This window comes from Mesocricetus auratus, unplaced genomic scaffold, assembly GCF_017639785.1.
Source record: "Mesocricetus auratus isolate SY011 unplaced genomic scaffold, BCM_Maur_2.0 Super-Scaffold_6731, whole genome shotgun sequence".
NCBI lineage: Eukaryota > Metazoa > Chordata > Mammalia > Rodentia > Cricetidae > Mesocricetus > Mesocricetus auratus.
Window position 1 is genome coordinate 2211731 of NW_024429185.1, and position 14554 is coordinate 2226284.

Sequence of the window (14554 nt, forward strand, 5' to 3'; positions counted from 1 at the left end):
AAATGGATTAGAACTTCCGCCCTTAGTCACCAGTCCAGGCGAGGAGGGGGCGGGTCAGCTCCCTGTCCGAACTACATTTCCCAGAATGCCATGCGACGTCACCCACCGACCCCTTCTGCCTTTGCAGAGCCGCTGGTCGGTCAAGAGCGACCGGGTAGCACTCACCTGTCATTCCAAGAGGCGGGTGCTGAATGGTGAAATGGCGGACAACTAGGCTCATTGAACTAAGCCAACGAAAACTACAAGAATCCTTTAATAATGGCCAGATCAAGAGAAGCCGAAGCTCAGTACAGCGTTTTGAATCAGTGTAGGGGAGTAACCTGATAACGTCTGTCTTTTTACACATTTTAGCAATATTTTCCAGACACAAGACACAAAAAATTTATTTTTGATTTACACCTTCTCTAGTTTTATGTTTTAGTTTGCATAAACATTATTTTGGTTAAGACATCTGAACCATCTTCAGGGTCCAGCAGAGCCCCCCCCCCAAAAGTGTTGCCAAGGCAGGCGTGGCTGTTAGCGGGTGGGAGGCACAAAGGGAATCAGAACGAGACGGTGTCAGTCACTTCAATGTTCACGAGTTCGAGGTCCTGGACTATATGAGACCCTGCTGTAAATTAGAAATAAACAAAAAATTAAAGTATTTGGAGAAAATATACTAAAAAGGAAAAAATAGAAGAGAAAGGAGAAGTTGGAACGCTTTCAGTTCTAGGACATTTGACAACTGAAATCATTGTGGCTGTGCAGCTGTTGACTTAAATAAGATGGACTTAAAGGTCTGTTCACAGGCAAAGTAAGCTTTTTGTTGTGGTGGTAGTGGTTATTGTTTGTTTGTTTGTTTTGTTTTGAGGCAGGGTCTCTCTAGGCAGCTATGGATGTCCTAGAACTTACCAGGTTGGCTTTGAACTCATAGAGATCTGCTTGCCTTTACCTTCAGAGTGCTGCGATTAAAGGCATGCGCCACCACCGCCTGGCTAATTTTTATGGTTCTTATAGAGCAAGGGAGGGTTAAGGGAAGTAATTGCTATTTGTTCTTTGTATGTGGTAATTGAAGTCTTCTGCCGTTGTGTCTACCTTTGGTTGGTTACTTGAGATGATGGATGAATAAACTGAGGTGCACTCAGTATGGACTGAAACTCCCCTCCTGACAGCTATCCTGTGTCTGTGACTCTTAACTCCCTTAGCTAGCCTTACCCTCATCCACACTCCCCAGCTCAGGGGCTGACCCGGGCTCATCAACTGGTCCTGACTGCAGCTCCACAAACACCAGTCCTTGACAGGAGCTAAGGAATACCACAAAGCCACACCGCACAACAAACCTCACACAAGACATTTATTGGGAGGGAAAAACCCAGGAGGGTGGCTGCCTCTGTTTGGGTGAGAAACAGGAGAGAACTGAGCAGAAGGCAGGGTTTATACGGCTTTTCTGGGGTGGGGGCAGAATTCTCCAGGGTGAAGCTTCCCGAGATAGGCATTGGTGGGATTTCAATCCAGAGTTTAGGCTTTTTACTGGGGGGTGGGCACTGGTCCAGCCCTTAGGGTAGCTAGGGTGGAACCTGGCAGTTGGAAGTCCTCAGGGAGGGGCTTACCTTGAGGAGTTTAATATTGTATATGGGGAATGGGTGTTCACTCTGGCCCATGGAAAAAAGCCCAGAGGCACCTCAAGGATGACCTTTTAGCCTTTCCAGCTGCAGGGTAAATTCATCTGTAGGGACTGAAATGCCTTGGCTGAAAATGGGCCTTTTTATTGTTAACAATACACAGCTTTAACAAGTCTATCCCATATAGGAGTCTTCGATCTAAGCCCTTCAGGAGGGCAGGCTGTTGTGCTCAAATTCTGAACCCCAAATCACCAAGGGACCCCATCTGACGCAAAAGCAAAGAGTCTTATATTGTTTTGGTTTTTTTTTTTTTTTTTGGTTTTACGAGACAGGGTTTCTCTGTATTGTTTTGGAGGCTGTCGGTCCAGCCTGGCCTCGAACTCACAGAGATCCGCCTGTCTCTGCCTCCCGAGTGCTGGGATTAAAGGCGTGCGCCACCAACGCCCAGCTGAGTCTTATATTGTTTAATGACTTAACTGTATCAACACGCTTCCTCCATCTGTCCAACACAGCAGTGGAGCAAGAACGGGAAGAGACCAAGGGTGTGGGGGTGTGTGTGGCGGGTGGTGTGTGTGTGTGTGTGTGTGTGTGTGTGTGGCGGGTGTGTGTGTGTGGCAGGGGAGGTTTGGACAGAGCAAGGGGAGTGTCTGGGGTTTGCAACAGTTTCAGAACTGGTGTATTTCCGGGCTTGGACGACCTGTCCTGTGTTGACTGGTCAACTGGTTGCTATGGCCTATAGGCCCTCCCAGGGTGGCTGCTCTGCTCTGCATGTCACTGTTGCTGCAAAGCACATCCAGAGTCAGAGTCTTTCAGCTAACTTCTGATTGGTTGGTCCCTTGACATATGGAGGGTGTTTGGCTTCCTAGTGAGGGGCACGGTCAGAAGTTTGGCACATGCTGCTGGGCCAGGGGCTGGGGGAGGGGCTGGGCCCTGCAAAGGCCGTATGCAAATTCTCAGTTCTGAATCCACGGTTTTCTGGGTTTTTCATCATGTATAAGTTTGATCTGGGAAAACTCTCAAGTAAGACTTCAAACAGAGGGGACAGGAGACAGGAGGTGACAATCACAAGAGGCAGATCTGGCGCTCCCTGTGGCTCTGTGGGAATTCTTCCACCGGCTTACACTCCCCCACCGTTTTGTTTATTATTGATAAACCGTCAGGGAATGGGAGGGGTGATATTGTCACTGGACTGCTTCCTGTTCACTGGAGTCACTGAAGTCTTTGAGGCAAGCTTGATAGTCACTGGCAAGGTATTAGTAGGTTTTGTGGGCCTCCAGCTCTGTGTCTAGGAGTTCATAATCATGTAATAGCAGCTGATTAAACTTCTGGTTAGTGAAAGGTTCAGGCATTACTCTGGCCTGCCCTGTCACCTGGCAGAATGCACTCAGGCAGTTCTCTGGCCAGCACAGGGTTCCATGAGAACCAGTGTGCATGCAGGTACAAAGGACCCTCTCGTGGTCTCCACGGCTTGCGTTCTGTCTATCAGTCCTGGTTCCGTGCTCGCGCACGTGTTCACCTTTCGAGCCCCCTTTCTAACTTCTAATTTCTAATCTTAAGCAAGATAACAACAGTTAGACATCTTCAGAATCTGTTGTTGAAGAAATCTAGACAGGAAGTTTATAAGACAGTGTGCGCTGGGCGTTGGAGGCACACGCCTTTAATCCCAGCACTTGGGAGGCAGAGGCAGGTGGATCTCTGTGAGTTCGAGGCCAGCCTGGTCTACAAGAGCTAATTCCAGGACAGCCTCCAAAGCCACAGAGAAACCCTGTCTCGAAAAACCAAAAAAAAAAAAAGACAGTGTGCAACTAGCAGGATTAGGAAAAGGAGGAGAAAGAGGGTTGAGAAGGGAGGTATCCAATTCCATACTGACTGGCAATGAGCCGCTGGCCAGAGGCATCGGGATGTCCATGTTCTAGAGTCGTCCATTCTTGTCTTTTACTATACTGTACTGAGTAATTGACAGAGAAGCAACATTCCTCCCTGAGGAAGAGGATGGTAAATGTCATCCTTGAGTCTATTTGACCCTGGAGAGTAAAGATGGTCTGTCGGAGATCTTGGACGAACTGAGAAGAAAACCAATGTTGAGTAGCTAAGGGAAATATTCAGTCTAGTGGAAGACACTAGTGGTTATGCCCAGGACTGCTTGAGAGGGTGTGACTGGAACTCTCTTTTATCATGCTGTGTGGCTATAAACTGTGATGGGAATCACCAAGGGTAGTTCATCAGGTACTGTTATGCCCAGGATGGGTGACCCCCAAATATGGCCACCACAGAGCCAAGCACCAGTGCAAATACACAGGGATTTATTAAGAGCTAACTCAAGTTTGGGCCATCCAGCATCGCTCCCTGCTGAACCAGTAGAGAAGTGAGCTTATAAGGGGAAAGCCCACAAGCAGGGTGAGTACAAGCCTTGGAATTTTCTGATTGGTTCAGGGGGGATGCTTCCTGGGTTTAAGTAAGCATTTGGAAATTTCTGTTAGAGCATTTGGTGACCTATCGGTACATCTGGTGGCAATGATAAGATGTGTACTTCCTCAGTCTCAGGCTGATTCAGCAACTTTTAGCTATTTTTTTCCAGAAACTGGGTTCAGGGTCCAGTCAGTTGCTTCTCAAGATGGTGTCCCGTCTAAAATGGCATTAGTCTTGCCTGCTGGTGTCTGGCCTCTCTTTCTCCATCTCTTAAGGCCCTCCTCGTGGGAGAACAGGTCTGTTGGGTGTGGATGCGAATAATGGGCCCGGGAGGCCATTCCATCTACCTGTAAGCGCAGTCATCAGGAGGACAAAGGGTCCCTTCCATCATGGCGCTAATGTCCCCTGTCGGTAGCACCAAATGAAGGCCCAGTCTGGTTGGAAACTGTGGGTTCAGAGGGGGGTAGCAGATTCATATAAGGCCCTGAGCTTGGACCACACGTGTTTATGGGTCCATCGCAATTGCCTGATGGACTCAAGCTCGTCTTGGTGATCCAGTTCTGTCAAAAGTTCAGACCGAAGGCTGGGGATAATGGGAGGAGGGCACCAAACATGATCTGAAAGGGGGTTAGGCCCATTTGGTAAGGGATTTTTTCGTACCCTACAAAGGACAAAGGGGAGGAGGGCCACCCTGTGTGTGCGCCACTCTCTGTGGCTAATTTAGTCAAGGTCGCTTTTAGGATTCTGTTCATATGCTCTACCTGTCTGTCAGGGGTGGGGAGGGGGGCTTTGCCATAATTCAGCCAAAGCACCATCGCGTCCTCATAGAGAAGACGTGACTCCAGGCCACATTGCTGAAATATCACCTCTCAAGACAGGAAGCAAGTTCCGAGGAAACAGACCTGCGGCTTATCTGCCTAGTCACCAGGGTGTAGGCTTAAACAACAGAAGGTGGAATGTGAAAGATAAAGTTAGAGTCTGCAGTTAGGTTTCCAGAGGACACAGGATGACCTACCCATCCCACTGACCTTTGGTCTGCCAGGTTCATTGCAGCTGCAGCACGCCCCCATTCCTTCCCCTCCCCTTCCCCTATATAAATCCCTTTGGGATGAATAAAGTCGCCTTGATCAGATCCCTGTCTTGGTGTCCTTTCTCGTATCTCCCGTCCCCATCTTTCTCCTAGGTGTCCACCAGTCCACACGTTGAATGTCCCGCGGGTCGGGGCATTTTTGGCACCCAACGTGGCCTGAAGTCAGACAATCAGGGGAAATATGCCACTCATGGAGAGAAGGGTCCTTCCAGAGTGTCGCCCAGGGTCTTCATTTAGGTGACCCGCGGAAAAGCGCAAGATGGACATGGTGGTGAGCAACAGCAGAGATCTTATGGCAAAGTAAGTGACGGGACGGAAAATTTCTCGGCAAAGTCTCATTTCTGGTTTCAAAGAAGCCCTCAAGATACAAAAAATTAAAGAGGTTGTAACTTACATTGGAGATGTTTGTCCCTGGAGGGGACAATAAAAAAATAGACATATACACAAAAAAGGTGGCAACTGCCTTCAAGATTATTAAGGGAATGTATAAGCAGAAATTGTTGGTCAGATGATTGTATGTTTACTTGTGTGTGTTTTGATAGCCAGGAGAGCTAAAATGAAGCAAAACTGCAGAGGATTTTGGAGTTTGTTTTGAGGGGATCCTTCCCCCTGGCAGAGGCTATTGGGGAAGTCCTGTGTATATGTCAATAAAGCACTGTTGGCCAATAGGGAAGCAAGATAGGTGGGACTAGGAGTCGAGGAGGACTCTGGGTAGGAGAAACACAGGGAATCGAGATGTAACTGCTATAGGGATAAGAAGCCCAGAAACTTCTCTGGTAAGAGAAATACTTAGATTAGCAATTATGGGGTAAATACTTAAGTCAGAGCTAGACAGTAAGAAACAAGCAAGGCCAGCAGCTTCATAATTAATACAGCGTCTTGTGTGTTATTTGGGGACTACAATTCGGCAGAGCCCAGGCGACTGGCGGGGGGGGGGGGGGATAAACCAAGCAGCAGATAAGGAAAAGGCTTCTCTTTACAAGAGGCAAAGGGACAGTGGGGAGTAGCTGCCCCTGAGGCGGTTGGCAGAGACTTCCACACCTAGAGAAGAGTGGCCAGATGAAGGAGAACAGGGCAGACAGATTGGGAACTAGAAAGACAGAGAAGCAAAAACCTAGTGGTAAAATTCAGCAGAGACTAAGAGGCTTGAAAGATTTGGCAGGATCGCTCTCATGGGAGATGAGAACTTTTCAAGTTTCCTCAGATCAGAGAATGTTCCTTTGTCTAAGGCAGCCTAGGGGCAGGCACCCCTCAGGTCATGGCTGGCAGCCGAGGCTGGTTGGGTGTCTTCAGTACAGGTTGGTGTTGGAGAATCAAAAAAAAAAAAGAGAGAGAGAGAGAGAGCCCAAAACCTTCCCCTTTGCTATGGGGTGCTCGCTGAGGGAGGACAATACAAAGATACAGATCAGCAGTTAACTTTTGAGATAGTAGTGTCTGGAAAGATTGGCCCAGCAGCCGAGGAGAAACAACTTGAAACAAGCTTCCAGCCACCAGGACACAGGCTGAAGGCTTTAGAAAGAGCAGGCAAGGACCTAAGGAGTTATTTCAAAATTTTGTTTTTAGGCTAATACAAATATCACCCAAAATAAGGGGAGATACAGGTGTTAACCTTTTGATTGAGACAAGTAGCCTATGAGAATGCTAATGCAGCATGCCAGGCAGTGCTAAGACCTTGTAGAAGGGCAGGCGGCACAAATGAGTCTATTAAAGGTTTGTTCAGATGTCAGACCAGCAGGAACTTAAAAAGTCCAGGGTGCAGGAGAGAAAAATGGCCGCAGGTAACCTACAGCAGGCCAGCCCAGGCCCAAAGTCCAGGGGTGGGAAGGTCAGAGCTGGAGCCTAGGAAGCTCACAGCCTTGAGAGCTGCTGCCATGGCTGACGCCCAGACAAATGTGTGGAGGATTCTATTAATACAGCCAGTCAGAAACTGTCTTAAGACCTTATAAAGAAAAAAGACAACATAGATAAATTTGGATTCGTTCCGATTTTGGATTCTCAAGGATCGACTGTAGCTGCTGTGTTACAAGAGACTTCAATTACGGATGTTTCATTTCAACTAACTAATCATAACTCGGGCAAGAGGAGAGATGAGAGAGATGTGTGCATGGTCTGTGTGTATAGGTGTGGCCACACCAGTATGTGTGGAATGTAAAGTGTAAATGCGTGAATGTTGACAAAAGCAACTGTTCTAATTGCCTTCGATATGGTTAAAAGGATACTTAAATCACTTTGAATATAGTTAAAAAGGTACCTAAATTGCTTTAGATATAGTCAAAAGGAGCATCCAGCCAGTTGGTTAATGTCTTAACAGGAAAGACGAAAGATTTAAGCCTTCAGAGCCAGTCAACAGAAAATAGCAGAAGCCTACAGCATGGCCTAGGAGCCAAGAGAATCTGTATCGATGATTCTGTGGAGTTTAACAGAGGAGAGGATACAGAGATCCTCCTCAAAATTTTATGGTTAGCAAAAGAAAATCTAGGAAATAGAAGTTAATACATGATTTTTTAAAAAAAAGTTTTTTCAGGGAACTGTGGTTTGGTCAGGCCCCACCCACAAAGGTGTCATCAGCTAAGATGCAAATGAGGCCTTGTCAGCTAGTGAGAGGTTTGCCGGTTGGATTGGAAAAGACTACTTGCAAATTTTGAGTGATTTTCAAAAGTTATTTGGGACATATGTTATATTCTAATAAAAATTAAACCACAATTTAGAAAATTAAAAAAGATAGTTTACAATCTTTCAAGTGATTTTCAAAAATTGTTGGGAAATATTTAATGGTTATGTCCTTTTTAAAAAACCCTTAAATGAGATTCTAAAAGAAAAGGTGATCCCAATTCACCTGGACGGTTGACTAAAGAAGGTAACAAGGTCTAGTGTTAGAAAGTATAGTCTGGCATCAGCAGATGATATATTCACAATATAAAACCATGGGAAGCTTATGCGGTTTCTCCAGCCAAAGTGTTAAATCCTTATTTTAAAGCAGTAGCCTGTATGGTATGGAAATACCACATGGAATCTGAGAGATATTTTGACAGAGAACAAAGTATAATACTGTTGTGCCGGGTTTATGGATTCCCAGAGACTAACCCAAGGAGTTGGCACTTCTGATGCAAAGGAAAAAGGTTTCTTTAATCCAGGCTGATCAGATTGGATTTCTTTCCATGACAGAGGAGATGAGATGCCCACCAGCAAAAAAAAGGTGGGGGATTTAAAAAAAAAAGGGCCACAGGTTTCAACTTCCATGGTTACTTAGTAAAATAGTAACTATATGTTTCAGGCAGAATGCATGTATAAGATAAAATAAGGCTTGCAGAATTACTGAGGTCACAGGGTCTGTCAGTTATCCCCTGGGCCAGAGAATCTTTTACAACTGGCAGAGGACCTTTGTGACCAACAATTAGCAAAGGAAGGTTAACAGGAGTGGTGGACAGCTGCCTCCCCTCCTCTGAGGACGGGCTCAGGCACGCCTGATTTATTGTCTCAGAACACTGATTTGTAGACAGCTGCTTTCACTCAGTTTTCAGGAAAAATTGATAATGAGTTTACAACTTATAGACTTACAGTTTGAGCTAATACATCATTTTATATTCTCCAAAATAGTAAAAAATAGTCCTTTAAAAAAACGTGTGCTAGTTTTTACTGATGCTTATTCTAATGGAAGAACAGCTTATGGTAAAGAATGTGGAGCAAACAACTCTGGCTCCAGCTCAGATACTCAAGTTATGAGCTGTTGCAATGATTTTTCAACTTCAAGTAATTAATTCATTTAATTGTATACTGACAATCATTATGTTTTTAAAGCTCTTCAAATAATAAAGACAGTTCAATACATTAAAACTAACAATGATCAGGTTAAAATATTTTTTAAGCAAATTCAAAATGCAATTGCCATGTTTTTATGGGTAACATAAGAGCTCATTCAAACCTTCCCAGCCCACTGGCTAAGGGAAATGAGTCAACAGGTAAATCAACAAAGTTGGTCACTTTGACTCTGGTGGAGAGAGCTCTGCAGTCTCATCAATTTTCATCATCAAAATAGCAAAAGTCTAGGAAAGCAATTTGGTTTAACTAGAGAGACAGCTTATCAAAATTGTCAAACAATGAGGTGTGCCCACAATATTTATCTGTAACAAATTTTTTTTTGGTTTTTCGAGACAGGGTTTCTCTGTGGCTTTGGAGGCTGTCCTGGAACTCGCTCTGTAGTCCAGGCTGGTCTCAAACTCACAGATATCCGCCTGCCTCTGCCTCCTGAGTGCTGGGATTAAAGGCGTGCGCCACCAACGCCCGGCTCTGTAACAAATTTAAGAGTGAATCCTAGAGGCCTACTTCCTAATCATTTATGGCAATACATTTATGCATTCATGTTACAGAATCTGACAAATTAAAATATGTACACATGGCAGTTGATAGGTATTCAGGTTTTTTGATGGCCACCACACAAACTAAAAAAGTCACCAAGCATGTGATAAGTCACTGTTTGGAATGTTTTTGCTTGCATGGGAGTTCCAGAGGTGATAAAGAACAGACAATAGTTCTGGATATTCTAATAAGGCATTCAGCTATTTTGTACTCAACAGAAAACTGATCACAACAGATATTCCTTATAATCCTCAAGGGATTATAGAGCATGCTCATAGCTCCTTAATGTCACTAATCCCCACCTGGTAAGTTTTTACACATAATCTGCTCATGGGCCCCGTGCAGCCCCAGCCAGGGATCTCAGAAGGCCTCTTTACCCACAAAATAAATAATCACCCCTACTGATGGCTGACTGATGACAGGCTACTTTCTGACGCTTTCACTCCCTAAGTCAGGAGCTTTGAGGGCTGGCAAAGTGATCCAATGATAGGTAAGGTGGAAGCCTCTCAGATCGGTTCCTATGATCAATTCCATCGTCCTCATGGTTTTCTGGTAACTTCTACTCTGGCTGCATCTATCTTTTATTTAACCAGAAAGGGCAACCTGTCCTGAACTTTGGGGTCTATAAGCACAACATAATTTCCAATCACATCTCCGGACAGTGTCTAAACTCTGACTCACCTGGGACATGAAAGCCAGACCATTGTCTGACCCTATCAGAAAAACCAAGCCTGGGTAGTGAGTGTTTGAGTAATTTTTTTGCCACCACCTGTGGGGTCTCATGCTTGGGGGAAAGTTTCTGTCCATCCTGAAAAGATATCTATGAAAAACCAGTAAATATTTATATCCATATAATCATATCCATACCTATGCCAGGTTTTACCTCAGTGAAGTCTATTTTCCAGCAGGTACGAGTTTTTCGCCTCTAAGCCAGAACCCTGGATTTTGGGGAGTTGGCTACAGCCTCAGTGATTAGACCTTGCATCTAGCAATGAGATCCATGATCTTTTGATTGTTTTTATCTTGACTGTGACTGTCTTAATACGTCTTACATCCTGTAGATCCCCATGTGTGGGGATGGGTGAATTCTGTGAAGTAGCTTCTGCCCAAATTTGTTAGGCATGATGATTTTGTTGTCAGCTGAACACCACCAATCCTCTAGACATTGAGTCATTGAGAGAGTCTTTATCCAATTTACATCCTCCCAGGTGTATTTGGGGGTCTTAGGTAGGGTAGGGGATCTGGGGTCTACCAGGGCCAGGGCCAGCATTGGCTGCCCTGCATAGCCGCCTCCCGAGCTGTCCTGCCTACCAAGTTATTGCCCCTTGGCACTGGCCTGTTTCCATTCTGGTGTCCTGGGCAGTGGGCGATAGCCAGTTTCTTTGGGTGCCAAATGGCCTTTAGCAGAGCTAGAATCTCGTTTGCTTTTAATAGTCTTTTCTTCAGCAGTCAAGAGCCCTCTTTCTCTGAATATCACTCCATGAAGATGAGCGGTTACAAAGGTATAGCGGGTGTCAGTGTAAATATTAATCTTTTTCCCATGGCCCAGTTCCAGGGCCTTTCTCAAAGCCACAAGCTCTGCCTTCTGTACCGAAATGCCAGGGGCATCAGCTCAGCGCAGACCACTCCTTCCGAGGCAGTCCCAGCAGCCCCAGCATAGCTTTGTCCATGTACGAAGCTGCTCCGATCTGTATACCAGGTACCCTCTGTGTCCAGCAGGGGAGTGTCCCGTAGATTAGATCTGGTTCCATGTACTCACGCTAGGACCTCAGGGCAGCTGTGTAGGGGCACCTGAAGATCTGGGTGAGGCAGCAGCATCGCTGGGTTCACAGCGATGAGCACCTGGAATGTTATTCTGTTAGTTATCCTGGTAGTGGGTTAGGCAGGCATTGCTGAGCCACCAGTCAGGAGGCTGTTTGAGTAACCCTTCAAGGGTGTGAGGGGTGGCTGTAGCTAAATCCTGTCCAAAGTCAATTTGTCTGCATCTTATACCAGCAATGCCACCACCGCTATTGTGTGGGGTCATGGAGGCCATCCCTCCTCTAGTGGGTCTAGCTTTTTGGACAGGCAAGCCACTTGTTGTCTCCAGGGCCCCAGAGACTGAGTCAGGAACCCTTTGGCAATTTCTACATGTTTGTCAACAAGCAGATAGAATGACTCAGTAACATCAGTCAGACCCAGTGCTGGAGCTGAAAGTAAGCTTCGTTTTAAGGTCTCGAAGGCCACCTGGTGGCTATCTGTTCATTGAAAAGTTTCTCTGTCTTTTGCGGCCTCGTATAAAGGTTTGGCTATTTCCACAAACCCAGGGATCCAAAGCCAACAGAAGCCAGCAGCACCGAGAGATTCTCTTACCTGCCTCACCTGGCTGGAACCGGGATCTTAAGCACCGTCGCTTTGCAAGCATCTGACAGCCACCGCCACCCCTTTGGGACATAGCCCAGGTGTGACTTGCCGCTTGCACGTCTGGGCCTGTTTTGCTGACGCTTGATAGCCCAGTTCTCCCAAAGTTTGGAGTAGCTCCTTGGTCCCTCGTAGGCAAGTTTCCGGGTTAGTCACTGCTAGGAACAAATCATCTACATATTGGAGTAAGGTTTCATCTGGGTGGTGGGTACGGTACTCACCCAAGTCCTCAAACCTTTGAGGAAGCCTGGTCCAGGTCAATCGGCCGTTGACCCCAATCTCTGGGTCATGTCATTTGAAGATGAAGTAAGACTGACTCAGAGGTGCCGATGCAAGGCTAAAAAAGGCATCTTTAAAGTCCAGTCCTATATACCAAATGTGCTCCAGCGGCAGGGAGCTGAGCAGGGCGTATGGCTTTGGGGCTATGCGGTGGGTGTCCATTACCTGCTTGTTGACTTCCCTCAGGTCCTGCACTGACTGGTCAATAATTATTGGTGTGAGGTCTAGTTTTCCTCCGCCAGCCACTTTGGTTTTTCCCCGCCAGCCGCTTGGGCTCTGCCACAGTTGCAGTCCCCAAATAACACACAGGAGTCTATATTAATTATGAAGCTGTTGGCCGTTTGCTTGTTTCTTACTGGCTAACCCGTAATTGCTAATCTAAGTATTTCTCTTACCGGAGAAAAGGGTCCGGACATCTTACTTCTCTGGCGGGCTACATTGTCTCTGCTGTGTCTCTCTTTCCCAGAATCCTCCTCGACTCCTAGTCCCACCTATCTTGCTTCCCCATTGGCCAGCAGTGCTTTATTGACATACACACAGGACTTCCCCATCACATCAGTGTGAGGCTTCTTGACAGGCAGAAGGGGATGTTTCAGGTCGATTGAATGGGCCTCAATACCTCAAGGTCCAGCAGCCTCCTTATGTGGGTGTAATGTCCACCTTAGCTTTCTGGGGCATGGGGTACTGGCAGACATTGATAGGACCTGTTCTGGGTTTTAGGTCCACATAGACTAGAACCTGGTGCTTAGCAAACTCCATACCTCCAGGCTCAGCCCAGGCTTGAGGGAACTGAGAGAGTCATATGTCTAGGTGAGCCCCTGATCTGACCTCGGTTTGATTCATCCGGGAATGAGGAGGAGGAGGAGGGGGAGGTGTCATGGCTCTCTGGTATCATAAGAACTTTGGCTCTTTTATGAGAGAAATGAATTTGAACCTTTCCTCTGCACTTTTTCTTCCATTGGACAACTAACTCTCTATAACTTTCTTTAGTCTGGGGCTGCCTGGTTAATACATGCTAAAAGTAAGGCAGCTATACCTCTGGCGAATCTGGATGTATGGACTATACCTCCAGTAGACACCCTGCAGCAGCTCCAAAAAATGGGTCTGAGCTTCCCTCTGCCTCTTGTATAACATCAAAGACCTCACTCAGATTTGCAAGCCATTGCGTGGCTGCTCTGAGACCCGCTCCCCGGTACTGCTCCTGGGGGACCCAAGTCCCTCTGATGAAGGCCCAGACCATGGATGGTGAAGGTCGGTAGTGGCCCCCTGGTATGCTGGGCCAGGGTCTTCCTGGAGTCGGGTTGCTTGGGAATGCAGCCCAAAGTGGGTGGCAAACTCCATCACAATATACCGGTAGTCAACAAGTGCCCGTAAGTTGTTATGCCAGGTTCAGAAATCCCCAAACAGACCACCACAAGGAGTAGACACTCTGATGCAAAAGCAAAGGTTTCTTTATTGTTCAAGCCTGGGAAGAGTCAGAGGTCCCTAACAGTAACCGAGGGAGGTTTTTATAGGCAAAGACTACAAGTCTGAGAGCCACAAGATTACAAAATTTCCATGGTTACTCAAGGTATTTGCACAAAGTGTAAAGTAAACCAATAACCATATATCTAAGCAAGATGGGGGGCGTGGGGTAACAAGGGCATGGGGTCATGAGTTTGCCAATTATCCCATGGGCTGGTGACTTTTTTTGTTTTGGTTTTTGAGACAGGGTTTCTCTGTATTGTTTTGGAGGCCTCGAACTTACAGAGATCAGCCTGCCTCTGCCTCCCGAGTGCTGGGATTAAACGTGTGCACCACCAATGCCTGGCCGAGCTGGTGACTTTTACAACCCGCAATTAGTGGTTATCTGGTTTTCTTTAAAACAAAGAAATGTTGACACAGATGGTGGCAGCTAACTCCCTTCAGTGACCCAAGTCTTTAAACTTTTATTAATTTTAATTTTTGGTCTCTCAAAGGGAAAGTTGAAAAGAACTTTGAAGAGAGAGTTCCGGAGGGCATGAAACAGTTAAGAGGTTGATGGGTGCGGTCTGAACAGTCCCACAGCTGGTGGTTTCTCAGCGGATCTGTGCTGCTCCCTGATCCTCCCGGCCCTCCAGCCCCGTGCTCGCCTCCCCTTCTGCTCCGGGTGGCGGCAATCAGGCACCACCAGGCACACTTCCGCCTTGGTGATGTGCTGCAACCAGTGTGGGGACAGCTGGGAAGGCCTGGTGGGGAGGGTTGCTGGGGGCGGGGTGGGGTGGGGTGGGGTAGGGTGGGGAGGGGTGAGGCGGGGTGGGGCGGGACACCACCCTGCCTCGAGTATTACAGCCCCGTGGCAGCAGCTCGCTGCTGCACACTTTGGTCCTGTAACCAGAACCCAAGAAATGCACCCTGACCCTGAAACCAGTGTCAAAGAAACACACTTTGTCCCTGGAAT